This window comes from Cherax quadricarinatus, chromosome 31 (assembly GCF_038502225.1).
Source record: "Cherax quadricarinatus isolate ZL_2023a chromosome 31, ASM3850222v1, whole genome shotgun sequence".
NCBI lineage: Eukaryota > Metazoa > Arthropoda > Malacostraca > Decapoda > Parastacidae > Cherax > Cherax quadricarinatus.
The window spans coordinates 22,659,427-22,677,203 of record NC_091322.1 but is presented as its reverse complement, the minus strand read 5'-3'; the positions used below and the strand labels follow the sequence as shown (position 1 = coordinate 22,677,203).

General features: G+C 42.8%; 1 protein-coding gene across 2 annotated transcripts in view; it reads right to left on the bottom strand.

The window, feature by feature from the left end:
* Positions 1 to 17,777, bottom strand: part of LOC128699024 (gamma-glutamyl hydrolase) — a 137,282-nt gene that overhangs the window by 5,462 nt on the left and 114,043 nt on the right. The gene's annotated exons all lie outside the window — the stretch shown is intronic.

Below are 17,777 nucleotides of genomic sequence, written 5' to 3'. Positions count from 1 at the left end.
AGGAAAGGTTGGAGGGAGGGGGTAAAGGAGGTTTTGTGTGCGAGGGGCTTGGACTTCCAGCGAGCATGCGTGAGCGTGTTTGATAGGAGTGAATGGAGACAAATGGTTTTTAATACTTGACGTGCTGTTGGAGTGTGAGCAAAGTAACATTTATGAAGGGATTCAGGGAAACCGGCAGGCCGGACTTGAGTCCTGGAGATGGGAAGTACAGTGCCTGCACTCTGAAGGAGGGGTGTTAATGTTGCAGTTTAAAAACTGCAGTGTAAAGCACCCTTCTGGCAAGACAGTGATGGAGTGAATGATGGTGAAAGTTTTTCATTTTCGGGCCACCCTGCCTTGGTGGGAATCGGCCAGTGTGTTAATAATAATATTACCTATTTCCAAACCTCTTTCTTTATTAAGTTTAGTCAAAAGCTTCTCATTATCATTCACCTCTGGCACTCCAGACTATGTACCATGCCCTCTTAAACCGTTTTTCCTACTTTTGAATTCAAGTCCCTTACCACTGTTATGCTCACATCTCCCAAAATCTCTCAATCTCTCTCTCTCTCTCTCTCTCTCTCTCTCTCTCTCTCTCTCTCTCAATCTCTCTCTCTCTCAATCTCTCTCTCTCTCAATCTCTCTCTCTCTCTCAATCTCTCTCTCTCTCTCAATCTCTCTCTCTCTCAATCTCTCTCTCTCTCTCTCAATCTCTCTCTCTCTCAATCTCTCTCTCTCTCTCTCAATCTCTCTCTCTCTCTCTCAATCTCTCTCAATCTCTCAATCTCTCTCAATCTCTCTCTCTCTCTCTCTCTCTCTCTCTCTCTCTCTCTCTCTCTCTCTCTCTCTCTCTCTCTCTCTCTCTCTTCTCCCGGTGCATTAACACTTATTATGACCCACTTTTCGCATCCAACCCTTAATTTAATCCAAATAATCCTTGAATTCATTGTCCTCATCGCTCTCGGGCCATGTGGACCTCCTGCTCAAACACTCCTCAGTTGCCCAACTGCAGTGGTGTGAGGTGGTGCTTGTCGCGCCTCTGCCGTCAAACCAGGAGAACTACCATTAGTCAACATGGCGTTTAGTCATAGACGCAGGATCAACACTTTCGGCGTTGAGCTTCTCCAAGGGGCAATAACGCCAGTTTCAGCCCAGGTATTACTACCTAAAATCATCAGAGACACGTATGGCATTCAGGTTGGAGAGTTGTACGGGGTAGCCTTAAACGGAGCACATAGATTTTTTGTGAAACTGCTCCCAGCAACAGTCTATGAATCGTTGGTCAACCATTTTCAGGACGTAAGTCTTGATGCAACACCAGCTGTTCGTGTGAGGATGATCGATGTATCCAGGCATTATACTTGGATCAAACTGCATAATGTCCCCTTTGAGGCTGATGAGACAGACATCAGAAAAGTTTTTGAGGAATATGGGACTGTTCATTTGGCCCAGCATGGTACGTGGGTGACGGGTGCCTATGCAGGACTACCGGAAGGCACTTTTAACCTAAAAATGACATTGCGACACCCCATACCGTCCTACATGTACCTACAGGAATTCAGGACACAGGTCACGGTTTCGTACGCTGGGCAAAGTCGTACATGCCGATTATATGGGGAATATGATCACATAGCGGCGGCGTGTGGGAAGCGGCAACGAGCTCCTGGCTCAGAGGCGGAGGCATCCGCTTCTACATCGGAGGGTGCAGGTGATGATCAATGACGTGAAGGAGGGCGTGGTCGTCTATGGAGCGAGATAGTGGATGAGGCGCATAAGGCTGGGGGAGAGGGTGAAGCCCTTGACCAGTTAACATAAGAACATAAGAATGGAGGAACACTGCAGAAGGCCTACTGGCCCATGCGAGGCAAGTCCTTATCAAAACGACTACTACCTTAAGCTTCCCTAGAAATAACTCCCGTACCCAATGACACCAATCAAACCCAGCCCCTCCCACTCATGTTTGTAGATGAAAGGTTCAGAGAACCGACATGTTGATAAATTAGACACATGTGCAACTCTTGGGTATCTTTATCAAACCTGTCAGACACTGCAACTTCTTGGGATCTTAATACTTGGGAATTCTTCGCTTGCCTAATTCTTGGGCACGACCTACTTCAACATTGAACAAATGTTACACGACCTATGACTTCTGCACCTCTCCTGCCAACGGTTTATAAGCTCCTTCTCAGCACGTATGCCGTATTCTATTCAAGATTGATGGACTGACCACATCGACTCAAGGTTGAGGGACTGATTACCTCATTCTCCTCCTGTTCTTCAAGATTCTCCTTTGTATGGACTGATGAAGCCACTGTGTGGCGAAACGTTTCCTCAATAAAGATACCCAAGAGTTGCACATGTGTCTAATTTACCCTCCCACTCATATATTTGTCCAGTCTCTTCTTAAAGCTACCCAAGGTCCTAGCCTCTATCACCCCACTGGGAAGGCTGTTCCACGCATCTACAACTCTGTTAGAAAACCAGTACTTACCTATGTCCTTTCTAAATCTAAATTTATCCAACTTAAATCCATTATTCCTGGTTCTTAACTGGTTCGACACCCTCAGTACTTTATTAATATCTCCCTTGTTTATGCCCATCATCCACTTATACACTTCAATGATATCTCCCCTCATTCTACGCCTCTCCAGAGAGTGGAGATTTAAGGCTTTGAGTCTATCTTCATACGGGAGGTTCCTTGCCATAGAGTAGGGACGGTACCCTGTAAGTAGTGATAGGACCATGACATTTATGACATGTAAAGAGTTGTATAAATGACGGTTACAACAAGAACAGTTTTTTTGGAAACCAGAACAGAAGCAAAGGGGAAGAGGGCCCCTACAGGAACAGGGCGGACGAGGATTGGAGACAGCACCGGACGTTTGGACCCACAATATAGCGAGAAAAAACTTGTGTAGCCCAAACCTAACCTTGGGATAATGACAACACACACAGACGAGAGGGAGGGTTGAAACTACGAAGTTACCTGGCCTAGAGACACTTCCAGAGGATAGAGATGAGCAAAAAGTACAGGAGGAAGTGTTGGACATTGAGGAGGAATTAGCTGAGGTGCTGAAGTCCTTGTCACTGCCTGAGGAGGTGGCTGCACCTGGAAAGGTGGTAGATGATGAGTTGACGGCTGCGGTGCATCAACAACAGGAGAACTATCTGGACGACAGGAGTGACAGCATGATCATTGCAACAGTGTACAGTGGAGGTTGAGGTACATTGTGAGGCATCCCCAGACCAAGCTATGGAGGATGCGACTGTCACAAGAAAGAGGGCCGCTGCGTCGGATTTGGATGATGTCCTAACGCCAGCGCAGCGGCCTGGGAAGCAAATATGGGCAGAAGGTGAAGGTAGTGGTGGCCACGACAGGAGGCACCAAAAGAAGGGGGGGGAGAGAGGGAAGTGTGAAGGTGACAAGTGGATCCATAAGTTCTGGTGCCCATCCGAAGAGTGAAGAGAGGAGGCAGGGGTGGAAACTTTAATAGGCCTCTGGTGTATGACAGTAAACGTTAATGGTTTGTGTAATAATGTAAAGAGAGAATGGTTTAGAATGTTTCTGAATAAATTTAGAGTGGATGTTGTGTTCCTTCAGGAGCATAATTTTAAGGAGGGTGGGGTGTTGGAGGTGGTGGGGTTTCTGGTGGTAACCCTGCCATCTGCCCGTTTGAAAGGAGGGGTGGGTATACTAATTAGAGAGGCGAGTCCCTTTGTTTAGCAGAGAAGTGAGGGGGAGAGGGGGATGGTTGGCGTTGATGGTTGGTGGATGGGCAAACGTGTGGCCTTTATTAGCGTGCATGCGCCTGCAGAGAATAACATACAGGTGAAGCAGGAGTTTGTGTGTGAGGACCTTGTGTTTTTTTCTCTGTGCATTACCGGAGGTGGCAATTGAAGGAGGTGATTGGAACTGCATTATTAGGAGGGCCGACGTGGAACCGAAAGGGGCAGGCTATGTGTCGGTGACCTTAAGAGATTTAATGAGGGATATTCGGTTATGGGACGCATTTGAGGAGGGGGGCATGGGAGACAGAGCATACATTTGTTAGGGGAGGGTATGCGGCGAGGTTAGATAGAGTGTATCTTTCTCACGGGGTTGAAGTGCAATCTTTCAAAACTGTTGAAGTAGCATGGTTGGATCATAGAGCAGTGTTGGTGGAGGTAGGGTGGGAGGCGCTTGCGGAAATATACAGGAGTTACTGGAAATTAAATATAAGTGTATTGAGTGATGAGGGTGGGTTAGAGGGATTTTCTCTCCTATGGAAGGAGCTTAGTGAGGATGCACAGGGGGTGGAAGATGTCGTGCAATGGTGGGATTGTGTAGCCAAGGAAAGGATTAGGAAATATTATGTGAGGGAGGGTAAACGTATAAATAATTTAAAATACGGACTTTCAAATTATTTAGAGGACAGGTTAAGGGGTTGTTATGGGCAGGGGGCTGTGGGGGGCAACTATCCTATGGATGAAATTGTCAAGGTCAAGGAGAGACTGAGGGAGGTACAAAATGAGAGGTTTCAAGCGGTAAGGATGCAGGCAGGGGTAGAGGAGGTGCTTTGGGGAGACAAGCCATCGGCGTGTGTGTTGTGACGTCAAAAACAAAGACAGCAGGTTACAGCTATTCCGAGGTTAGAGGTGCATGAGATGGCGGGAGGTTATAGGGTGGATCAGGAGATACGAACTACGAAAGGAATGTGTGTGTATGCGGATAAATGGTATGAAGGGTACTGGACAAGTGGAAGGGTGGGGAATGCGGCTTTAGAGAAGGTGTGTGAGTATGTGACATGTAATTTAAGGAATAGTGATAGGAAGGCTTTAGGAGGGGTAATAACAGAAGAGGAAATAGAGTTGGCTTTCAGGGGAGTGAGGAAGGGCAAAGCACTGGGAATAGACGGTCTCCCGGCTGAATTTTATCTCCAACATTGGGAGGTGATAAGGGGTTTCATGGGTAGGTTATTAAATCAGATGAAGGAGAAGGGTGTGATGGGGGACAAGAAAGCAACAGCAGTTGCAGTGTTGGTCCCGAAGGGTAAGGGGCAGCACACCCTCAAGGAGTACCGTGCCATATCGCTGTTATGTGCAGATTATAAGTTGTTTGCTAAAGTCTTGGGTAATCGGTTTAAATGTGTGGTAGGGAGAGTGGTTTCCAAAACACAGTATGGATTGCCTGGAAGGTAGATGATTGAAGGTCATGGAATACTAAGGAGTTTTGTGGAGTCAAAAGGGGGGGAGGGGGGAGGCGTTGTTGGATTTAGACTGGCAGGGGGGGCCTATGACAGAGTGGAAAGGGGAGTATTGGGAGCTATACTTGGGAGGCAGGGTTATGGGGAAGAAATAGTTAATTGGGCAACCACGTTGTACAAAGGAGCTAAGATGAGGGTACAGATTAATGGATGCTTGGGGGAGGAGATTGTAATGGGTAGGGGACTTAGGCAGAGATAAGATAAGAGATAAGATTTCGTTCGGATTTTTAACCCCGGAGGGTTAGCCACCCAGGATAACCCAAGAAAGTCAGTGCGTCATCGAGGACTGTCTAACTTATTTCCATTGGGGTCCTTAATCTTGTCCCCCAGGATGCGACCCACACCAGTCGACTAACACCCAGGTACCTATTTGCTGCTAGGTGAACAGGACAACAGGTGTAAAGAAACGTGTCGAAATGTTTCCACCCACCGGGAATCGAACCCGGGCCCTCCGTGCGTGAAGCGGGAGCTTTAGCCACCAGGCCACCGGGCCACCTAGATGTCCCATGTCACAAATGTTGTTTGCGTGCATTCAGGACCCCTTTTATAGAATGGTTGAACGTTGTGTATGTAACACGAGTGAGGGTGAGGGGGAGGTAGGGAAAGTGTGGCCTGGAATAATAGAATATGTAGACAATACAACAGTCCTAGTTCGAGAAGGGATGGTGTTGGGGTTTTTGGATGATGTCGTGCAATTGTTTGGAAGTGCAACAGGGATGCAGGTAAATAGTGAGAAGTCAATGGTCATGGGGTTGGGTGATTGGGTGGAGGGGGGGGGGGAGATGTAACGCTGTGAGGAAACAAACGGTGTCTTTAAAAATTTGTGGTATCACCTATAAGGGTGATTTGGAAGCTGCTCGAGAGGAAAACTCAAATAGATTGATGGAAAGGATTCTGGGGCGTCTGGGTGCATTGCGACCTCATCATCTGACTCTCGTGCAAAGAGTGATTGTAATAAATGTATTATTGTATAGTAAGGTTTGGCATGTAGCAGCCGTGTTCCCAATAACAGAGACGGCGATTGTGGGAATTCTGAGACGGGTGTTTAACTTTTTGTGGGGTTCAAGGTGCGATTGGCTGAGGAGGAGAGGTTGTAATGTTACCTGTGTGCCAGGGTGGGTTGGGGTTGATGGATCTGAGAAGGAGGGCTAAATGTGTGTTTCTTAAATGGGAGGTTTTGTGCGAGGGAGTGAGGGGGGGGGAGCTGAAAAAAGTACATGATAGGTTGGGTAAGTTGTATGGTGGTGTGGAGTTAAGGGAATGTGAAACTGTTTTGAGGGCTTCGATGTTGGTTAGAGAACCCAGGAAAATTCGAATAGGGGTTTTGTTTAGGTTGCTTGCAGGAAGGGTTGTTGTACCAGTAGAGGGATTGTTCCCCATGTATGCGTGGAAGAGTATTTGGTATAGGTTAAGCAAGCTGAAGTTAAAGCCTAGAGTGAGGGAGGTAACGTATCGTTTTCTGCGTGGCATACTACCGTCGGGGGAGGTACTAAGAACCAGAAGGGCAATTGTGGGCGGGAGGTGCGGAATCTGTGGTGGGGATGAGACGGCGTTCCATGCAGTATAATTTTGTGAGGGACTGGAGGGTGTTAGGTATTGGTTAAGTGGGGTTGTACATGGGGTGGGGGGCCGAGGGGTGTCTGTTCTGCGTGCACTAAGCCTAGATGTGGGAGGGTTCGACGAGAGTGTCACAAGAGCTTTGGATTATGTAATGGTGGATTATATATATATATATATATATATATATATATATATATATATATATATATATATTTAATAGATATATATATATATAAATAAATATATTTCTGGTGTCCACCTCTGGTGTAAATTGTGGGACCCATAGCCTCGGAGAAGTGGATAAAAAGGCTTCAAGGAAAAATATTTGGATTTCTTCCTGAAGCCGTTTGAATATTCCACTTCCCCTACCACCCCATCTTTTCATATTTATTTTTTTTTACTGATAGGAATATATATATATATATATATATACATACATATATATATATATATATATATATATATATATATATATATATATATATATATATATATATATATATATATATATATATATTGCAAAGGTTAGTGGATGAGTTTGAGAATGTGTGTAAAGGTAGAAAGTTGAAAGTGAACATAGAAAAGAGTAAGGTGATGAGGGTATCAAATGATTTAGATAAAGAAAAATTGGATATCAAATTGGGGAGGAGGAGTATGGAAGAAGTGAATGTTTTCAGATACTTGGGAGTTGACGTGTCGGCGGATGGATTTATGAAGGATGAGGTTAATCATAGAATTGATGAGGGAAAAAAGGTGAGTGGTGCGTTGAGGTATATGTGGAGTCAAAAAACGTTATCTATGGAGGCAAAGAAGGGAATGTATGAAAGTATAGTAGTACCAACACTCTTATATGGATGTGAAGCTTGGGTGGTAAATGCAGCAGCGAGGAGACGGTTGGAGGCAGTGGAGATGTCCTGTCTAAGGGCAATGTGTGGTGTAAATATTATGCAGAAAATTCGGAGTGTGGAAATTAGGAGAAGGTGTGGAGTTAATAAAAGCATTAGTCAGAGGGCAGAAGAGGGGTTGTTGAGGTGGTTTGGTCATTTAGAGAGAATGGATCAAAGTAGAATGACATGGAAAGCATATAAATCTATAGGGGAAGGAAAGAGGGGTAGGGGTCGTCCTCGAAAGGGTTGGAAAGAGGGGGTAAAGGAGGTTTTGTGGGCGAGGGGCTTGGACTTCCAGCAAGCGTGCATGAGTGTGTTAGATAGGAGTGAATGGAGACGAATGATACTTGGGACCTGACGATCTGTTGGAGTGTGAGCAGGGTAATATTTAGTGAAGGGATTCAGGGAAATCGGTTATTTTCTTATAGTCGGACTTGAGTCCTGGAAATGGGAAGTACAATGCCTGCACTTTAAAGGAGGGGTTTGGGATATTGGCAGTTTGGAGGGATATGTTGTGTATCTTTATATGTATATGCTTCTAAACTGTTGTATTCTGAGCACCTCTGCAAAAGCAGTGATAATGTGTGAGTGTGGTGAAAGTGTTGAATGATGATGATTTTGGGGATTTTCTTTCTTTTTTTGGGTCACCCTGCCTCGGTGGGAGACGACCAACTTGTTGAAAAAAAAAATATATATATATATATATATATATATATATATATATATATATATATATATATCGTGGGTGATGAGGGGGAGGGGGGTTGGTGAGGTGCGGAGGCGGGTACTAGCGGTAACGGTTTATCGTACGATGTGTCGTAATAGAGAACTGTATGGGAGGAGGTGGGCGAAGGATTTTTCGGAAGGTTATAGAATGTTAACATTAGGGTTTCTCATAAATCTGCGACTTGGGCTGAGTAAGGGGTGGGGGTTTGGGGATTACAGATGAGAAAAGGGAATTCAGGGGGACACAGCGGGGTCGCCTCCTGGGGGGGGTGAGAGTGAGGTGTATGTGGGTGTAGAAGGTGTAGATGTGTGGCATAAGTGTATGTAGCATGCAAGTGGGCACGGAAAGCAAAGGTGATGAAATCAAGTAATTATGTAGTAACGTATGGAGAATTCTGTGTTTGATGTGTCAGGGTCGTCATGACCTTCTTAATATATTAAGTGTGAATGGTGTTAAGATTATAGGTGTAAGACCTTGCAGGATGTGAGGGAAAAGTTCAATAGATAGGAGTAGCAATATAATAACAATAGTTTCATTGCCGGCTACTAGTTAAGGTAGGGTGAGTCACGCTCCCGTTTTTCCCGCCTTTTCTCCCCCACCCCTAAAGTGATAGTTTGATTGCCGGCTGCTTGTTAACGTAGGGTCAGTCTAGCTCCCGCTATCCCTTCCCCTCCCTTTTCCACCCCCCCCCCGAAAGGTGACGTGTGGGGCTCTGGTCAAACAGTAAATCACTCGACTCACAGCTCCCAACACTACTCTTGGATGACAGTGAGGGTCACCTGTCAATCAACGAGCAGAACAGGAGAAGGACTAACGTCCTGGAGACGTCCCCATTTTGTATTGAACTACCTGTGCACCTGTATGAAATTGCAGGACGTAACCCCACATCATTGCAGCGGTAAAGAACCTGCTTTCCTGTCAGCGGGATAATAATCACGGCGATTCTCTGTGAAGAACTAGCCAGTGGTGGACCAACACCTGCGACCCCCCCCCCCCTCATCAGCAACGGCTACGATTTCAACAACACAGTGTCACCAACACCAGACACCCCTATTAGCGTTGAATTCAGTTATCATTTATATTTTTCATTTTTCATTTTCTTTAATGTAGGATTAATATTTCATATTTAAGTGTTTTATATTTTATATTTTCTATATAATAAAGTGTTTATGTTTGTCTGTTATTATTTCTTTTTCTATTCACTAAATTTCCTGAGGAGGAGCCAGCCTGGGTAATACTGTCTGAAGTTGTTACAGGGCCATTGGAACTTCAACGCCGCATACCACAGACGGTTACCACCAGCCATGAGTAATCATTTTCTATGGTAGGACTACGGTACAGGTATTTAAAAGATTTGGTGATTGTTATAGTCTCAATTTATTGTAAGTCAAGTCAGGCAGGATATAATAGTTAATTCTGCCACTTTTTCATGTGAGCTTGAAACACTTTGGAGGATTAGACTCTAGGGACCCGAGATTTTCCAGTGACAACTTGTTTCATTGAGCTCTTTATTATATCAAGGGAACTGTCATAGGACACTCTTGATTTGTTGGTGAGAAGATTGGATGGTCAAGGGACCCCATTCTACTTACTGTTTGCTCGGAGCCGGCAAAGAACCCTTCGTTTTCGTTAATACATATTGTTTAATTGAAGCAGGGATCGAGCCCTCTGGTTTATTTACGGTTTGAGCGGAGCAGGAATTGAACCCTCCGTTTTCTTTAATACCCGTTTCATTTCCCCTGATAGTTTAAGTTATTCTTGCAAGCATGGAGGAATACCAGTTTTGGATGAACGCTGGAATTAAGTTAGGAATAACAGGGAAAAATTTAGAATCTTTCATTAGTGCTAAGGTCCAGGAAAGACTTGAAAGAGAGAGAATTGAGAGAGAAGAGAGACAGTTAGAAAGGGAAAGAGAAGAAAAAAGGAGAGAGAAAGAATCGAAAGAGAAGAGAAAAAGGAGAAAGAGAACCTTGAAAGACAGGAGAAAAAGGAGAGAGAGAGAATTGAGAGAGAAATCCAAGAAAGACAGTTAGAAAGAGAGCGAGAAGACCAAAAAGAGCGTGATAGACTTGATCGTGAGGAAAGAGCTAGGGAACGTGAGGAACAGGCTAAGATATGTGAGGAACAGGCTAAGATACGTGAGGAACAGGCTAAGATACGTGAGGAACAGGTTAAATTAAGAGAACATGAGGAAAGAGCAAAGGATAGAGAAGTTGAGGAAAAAGCTAGAGAACGTGAGGAAAGAGCTAGAGAGCATGAGTTAATAGAGAGAGAAAAGGATTGCGAGCTCGAAAAATCTCGCCTTGAATTGGAGAATAAAAAGTTAACTCTTACACAACAATTAGAGGAAGGAGTAATGGAACAACGTGCAGTCAGTGCACATATTCCAACACCTAATTTACCTCCCTTCACAGAGGGGGAAGACATAACTTCATACATTATCAGGTTTGAAAATACCGCTACCCTCTGTGAATGGCCTGCTGACACCTGGGCTACCAGGTTAGGAATGTTATTTTCTGGTACAGCCTTAAATATCTATGCAACTTTGTCGAAGGATATCATATGTAATTATAACCTACTAAAGAAGGCAATCGTTAAAGCATATCAAAAAACCACTAATTCTTACAGGAAAGATTTCAGGTATGCCACCTTACAGCCTGGCCAGAACTTTCAACAGTTACAGGTAACACTCTTTCGTTTGTTCGACTTTTGGATAGAGAGTTAAGGAATTGATCACAGTTATGAATCTCTTCGAGACTTCATGGTTGCTGACCAGTTCCTGACAGCTCTTCCTCACCAGATACGAACATTCATCAGAGAACGCAACCTGGTTAAAGCTGAGGAAGTTGCTGAGGCTGCTGACCTGTATGCTGAGGCTCACAATTCCTATAAAGACCTAAAGGGATCGAACCCTAAGGGCAAGGGTTCATCAGACCTTAAGAAATCAAAGCCTCTAGTGGAAAGTAAAATGCCTTCTTTTATTCCTGTTTGTCATTTGTGTGGTGTTAAGGGACATAAACGTCCAGATTGTCCTTCTAAGAAGGTCCAAAAAGTTGGAAGATGTTTTAAAGACTGTAATGACCAAGCACCCTTCTGTTCAGGAACAGTTAATGGACTTAATGTATCTACCATTTTACAAGACACTGGATGTACATGTATAGTCATTTCTGATAAGCTGTTCCCTAACCTTAAAGAAACTCATTCCTATGCTATACTTTAAGACTACTTGGGCCGTACGGACATTTTCCTACCATCCGTTGTTACATTAGGTCTAAATGGTTCACAGGTTGGTCTGAAGCCGTACTAGCTCCCATCACTTCTTGCTCCGTACTAATAGGTAATGTAAAAGGTGCCATTCTTCCTTCTGAGGTTGACCTTTCATCACCAAAGATGGATATAAGTGTTTCAGATCCTCTTCCTGTAGAGTCGGAGAAGCCCCTCGAAAGTTCAGATGAGACAATGTCTCGTGAGATTCATGTGGGATTTAAAACCAGTGATGCTACTCTCGAAAGCGAGGTAGTAGGATCACTGGTTCACTTGTTAGATGAAAGTGAAGATATCACCTCCGATACCATAAATGTCTTGACTAGGGTTCAGACCAAAGCCCAGGCTTCTCCCACTATACATCCTTTGATTTTTCCTGACTTTAAGCCTTTAGATGTATCAAAGGACTCCTTTGCCAATTTACAACGTAATTGCCCTTCTCTTCAGAATGGCCATAATGCCGCTAAACAAAATCAAGTTATCCAAAGGAAAAACTTTTCATATAAATTTGAATATATAAAAGGTATCTTGTACAAGTCAGTATTCAAATTAAATTCAGATGAGATAGACTATTCCATCTTAGTTGTTCCAAGTCAATGCAGACTGTTCTTAAAATGGCTCATGACCTGCCAGTGGCCGGACATTTCTCGCATCGTAAAACTTTAAATAAAATTAGGGAAACCTATTTTTGGCCTAAAATGTCCTCAGATGTCACTACCTATTGTAGATCGTGTAAAGTTTGCCAACTGTCATCCTCCCGAGGTACCAGGCGAGTACCTATGATCAAAATGCCTATCTTTACGGTACCGTTTGAAAGAGTAGCTATTGACATCGTTGGTCCTTTATCTCCACTTTCATCTGGGGGACATAGATATATATTAACATTAGTTGATTATGCTTCGAGTTTCCCTGAAGCCGTTCCCTTAAAGACCATAACTACTACAGAGGTGGCTGAAGCCCTTTTGTCCATCTTCTCCAGAGTGGGCATCCCTAGAGAAATTTTGTCTGACCGTGGGACACAATTCACATCTGACTTAATGCAACATCTACACCAACTTCTGGGAGTGAAGCCTCTCTTCACCACACCCTATCATCCCAGCTGTAATGGGAGGATTGAGCGCCAGCATTCGATTCTCAAGTCCATTTTAAGGAAACTTTGCTCCCTTAAACCTACCCTGTGCTTTGTTTGTCATGAGGGAAGTTCCCAGTGACTCTTTGGGGTTTTCACCTTTTGAACTTCTGTATGGTAGACAGGCCAGAGGCCCATTGCCCATCCTTCATGACTTATGGACTAATGAGGAGGTAAATGCTGAGGTTCAGTCTTCTTACCAGTTTCTCCTTGACCTTAGATCCAAACTTGAGGAGACCTCTGACATAGTTTCGAAAAACTTAAGTTTGTCAATGGACCAGTACAAAACCTATTTTGATTCCAAAAGTCAGAGGAGAAGCTTTAAAGTAGGAGATGAAGTTCTTGTACTTTTGCCTATTAAGTCAAATAAATTATTAGTAGCATGGAAAGGTCCATATAAAGTATTAAAAATTTGTGGGAAAGTTGACTACCTCATAGAAGTCAAGGGGAAACCTAAGCTTTATCATATCAACATCCTTAAGAAATATTACCGAAGAAATTCGGTTAAGTGCCTTAATAACTTTGACTTAGTTTTTCCACACGAACTTGATAAGACAACTGAAGAATGTAAAGTGTGCGTAATTGACACCTCTAACTTAGACCATGATGAAGAACTACATGACTTGGTGACTCTTGACCACTCGGACGCAACCACCATTAATATTAATGAATCTTTGGATGACCATAAGAGACATGAACTACTTCAATGTGTGAGTAACTTTTCAGACGTCTTTACTGATATTCCAGGTGTTACCTCCACGGTAGTCCATAAGATTGACTTAGTGACGGACAATCCTATCAAACGGAAATTATACCCAGTTCCAGTTCACCTTAGGGATGCATTTGACCGAGAGGTAGACAGATTATTAAAACTAAAGATCATTGAACCTTCAGTATCTTCATATTGTTCACCAGTAGTCATGGTTAAGAAGGAGGATAATTCATATAGACTTGCTATTGACTTCAGAGGCCTTAATGCTATAACTCGGTGGGATGCTGAGACTATGCTCTTAATAGATAGCGATCTACACAAATTTTATGACTCTTCCTTCTTTTCAGAGATTGATATTGCACAGGCATATTATCAAGTAATGTTAGATCCTTCTTCTAAGCAGTACACCGCTTTTCCTACACACCAAGGACTGATGCAATATAGAACTATGCCCTTCGGTTTGGTAACTGCCTGTGCTACCTACGTGAGACTGATGAGAAAGGTCTTGGGTAATATGCCAAAGGTTTCAGTTTATTTTGATAACATTTACGTAATGACATCTACGTGGGGCGAACATATCCATACATTAACATCAGTTTTGCGTAGGTTACGCTCACATGGCCTCACTGCCAAGCCGAAGAAATGCTTCCTTGGGTATAACAAGATTAGATATCTTGGACTGATACTTTCTAATAACTCTCTGCAGCCTCTCCCCAGTAAGATCAAAGCTTTATTAGAATTTAAATTCCCCAAAACCAAGAAGCTCATGCGAAGCTTTCTTGGTTCTGTAAATTTTTATGCACGGTTTATCCCGAATCTTGCTGATCTTACAGGCATCTTATCGGACTTCCTTAAAAAGTCTGTGAAGGAACCTCTTGAACTTTCCGACGTAGCTCGGGATAAGTTTAATGAGATTAAAAGTATCTTTTCGAAAGACCCTATACTTAAGATTCCAGATATTAATAAAACATTTTGTTTGAGAACTGATGCCTCCAATACTGGCTTAGGTGCGGTGTTACTACAATACCATGATGGTACTCCCTTCCCTGTATGCTTCCTAAGCCGGAAACTCCTTCCCGCAGAAACAAGATACTCTACAATAGAAAAGGAATGTTTAGCCCTTGTGTGGGGTATCTCCAAACTTAAATTTTATTTGCTGGGAAAAGAATTCATTTTAGAAACGGACCACAAACCTTTGATATACCTAGAAACTTTTAAGGGAACCAACAGTCGCCTCTTGAGGTGGACATTGGCACTCCAGGCTTTTAAGTTCCATATTGTGTATATCAATGGTTCATCCAATTATTTCTCTGACTGGTTAAATCGTGACAGTCAGTAGAAGATTTGTTGCCTTATGCGACTTCCACATGTTAGAACTTTTTCCTCGCCTATTCTTCTTATACTCCTTGACTATAAGTCTTGGTATGGGGGAGTGTGAGGGAAAAGTTCAATAGATAGGAGTAGCAATATAGTAACAATAGTTTCATTGCCGGTTACTAGTTAAGGTAGGGTGAGTCACGCTCCCGTTTTTCCGGCCTTTTCTCCCCCACCCCTAAAGTGATAGTTTGATTGCCGGCTGCTTGTTAACGTAGGGTCAGTCTAGCTCCCGCTATCCCTTCCCCTCCCTTTTCCACCCCCCCCCCCCCCGAAAGGTGACGTGTGGGGCTCTGGTCAAACAGTAAATCACTCGACTCACAGCTCCCAACACTACTCTTGGATGACAGTGAGGGTCACCTGTCAATCAACGAGCAGAACAGGAGAAGGACTAACGTCCTGGAGACGTCCCCATTTTGTATTGAACTACCTGTGCACCTGTATGAAATTGCAGGACGTAACCCCACATCATTGCAGCGGTAAAGAACCTGCTTTCCTGTCAGCGGGATAAAAATCACCGCGATTCTCTGTGAAGAACTAGCCAGTGGTGGACCAACACCTGCGACCCCCCCCCCTCATCAGCAACGGCTACGATTTCAACAACACAGTGTCACCAACACCAGACACCCCTATTAGCGTTGAATTCAGTTATCATTTATATTTTTCATTTTTCATTTTCTTTAATGTAGGATTAATATTTCATATTTAAGTGTTTTATATTTTATATTTTCTATATAATAAAGTGTTTATGTTTGTCTGTTATTATTTCTTTTTCTATTCACTAATTTTCCTGAGGAGGAGCCAGCCTGGGTAATACTGTCTGAAGTTGTTACAGGGCTGAGTGAGCCTTCACACAGGAGCTTTTGGGTCTATGTAGATTGTACGTTCATAGCCTTTATTGGGCATGTTTCATTTGCGATAATCGTATCGCAGTTAGAGGTTTTTAAATTGTTTTGTTGTTTGTGTTTTGTGTTGGAGTTTAGTGAGTGTACTGACTTTATTTTAGCATTATATGTGCTCCTCCTGTTGATGAGGGATGGAAGGCTATAAATTTGTAATGACTCATTAAAGTTTTGTAATGGGGAACGTATGTATGTTTTAGATAATTTTCCTGTATCTGGGGTTGGAAAAGTGTACATACTTGTGTTAACGGAATTATGATTTAGATCATTCGTTTATATGACTAATGTGAAGGTTGTGATTAACGGATATATTTTATAGTGAACATTCTTTCTACTGAATTGAACCTTTGTCACAATAATATTATGTAACCTATACATATATACCTAAAGGCTTGGTTTCAATGGATGGTTTATATACTTGATATTTTGACCCTTGTACTGAGTGTTATCTGTACGTTATGTGAAATAGGGTCAAGTATACCCATTCTTTTTAATGTTATTTTGTTTCGAGATATGTGTATCGCGTTTTGAGGTGTTAAGTTGTTGTTATTTATGAAATGTGTTAAGGCGGTTTATGTTAGGATAAACACCTTTTGTATTTTGTTTGTTATATTGTGCTTGTCCTTCACGCATTACCCTGACAAATGGGGTTTAGTCTTTTTACTTTATATAATGTGCTCATCCTGTGGACGAGGCTGATTAATATTTATTAAGTATAAGTGGAGGCTTAAGATTTTCATTTTTTTTTCAATGACTAAAGAGGGATTGTAGTGAGGAACGTATGAATGTTTTTAGGCAATTTTCTTGTATAGGTTGTTAGTTGTGGAAGATCATGTACTTGTTTTAATGAGATTATGATTTAGGTCATTCCTCTTATTGACTAATGTGAAGGTTGTGACCCTTTGTCATATGTCAGTCATGTTATGTTTACTATATAAATCTAAAAGGTTTCGTTTCAATGGATGCTTATATAATTTCATTTATATTTGGCCCTGTTACTGTGGTCACCTGTAAGTTATGTTTGCTAAGGTTTATAATGAGGTTAGGGGCCGGATCACCCTATTTTTTCTTTATTTTTTATTGTTAAGTATGTTATATGGAAATATTTGCGAGTGTATATGGGTAACCTCTTTTGTGTCAGTTACAATGTGTTGTTATTTTGTGTTAGTTACAATGTGTTGTTATTTTGTGTCAGTTACAATGTGTTGTTATTTTGTGTCAGTTACAATGTGTTGTTATTTTGTGTCAGTTACAATGTGTTGTTATTTTGTGTCAGTTACAATGTGTTGTTATTTTGTGTCAGTTACAATGTGTTGTTATTTTGTGTTAGTTACAATGTGTTGTTATTTTGTCAGTTACAATGTGTTGTTATTTTGTCAGTTACAATGTGTTGTTATTTTGTGTCAGTGTATATTCTGTAGGCCTGAGCATCGTACTGTACTCATTTTATAACTTTTTATATTAAGCTGTAAAGTTTTTTAAATAAAATATAAAAAAAAAACTTGAATTTCTACATTTATATTCCCTCTTCTCCTTCCATAACTGATTCTTCAACATTATTGCTACCCTTTTCTTAGCTCTCTCAGTGCTCCTAACTTAACCCCATTTATTTCTTCCCACTGAAACTCCCCTACCTCCCCTTCAACTGAAACTCCCCTACCCCCTTCAGCTGGGCTCCCCTGCCCCTTGGCTGGCTCCCCTGCCCTTTTCTGTTGTTGGACTCTCACCTCCTTCAATGGAGCTCCCTGCCCCAGTTCAGCTGACTCCCCTACCCCCTTCAAGCACCAGAGCTCCCTGCCCTTCAGCACTGTGCCTCCCACCCCCTTCCCCTGCCCCTTGGGAGCCTCCCCTGCCTTGCCCCCTTCAGTTGGAGATTCTCCCCTACTCTCTGCCCCTTAGCTGGACCCCTCCCCTGCCTTCAACTTGGGACTACCCTACACGCTCAGCTAGACCCCCTTCAACTTTGCTTTGCTTAAGCTTAGGACATCGAATTGCTTTTC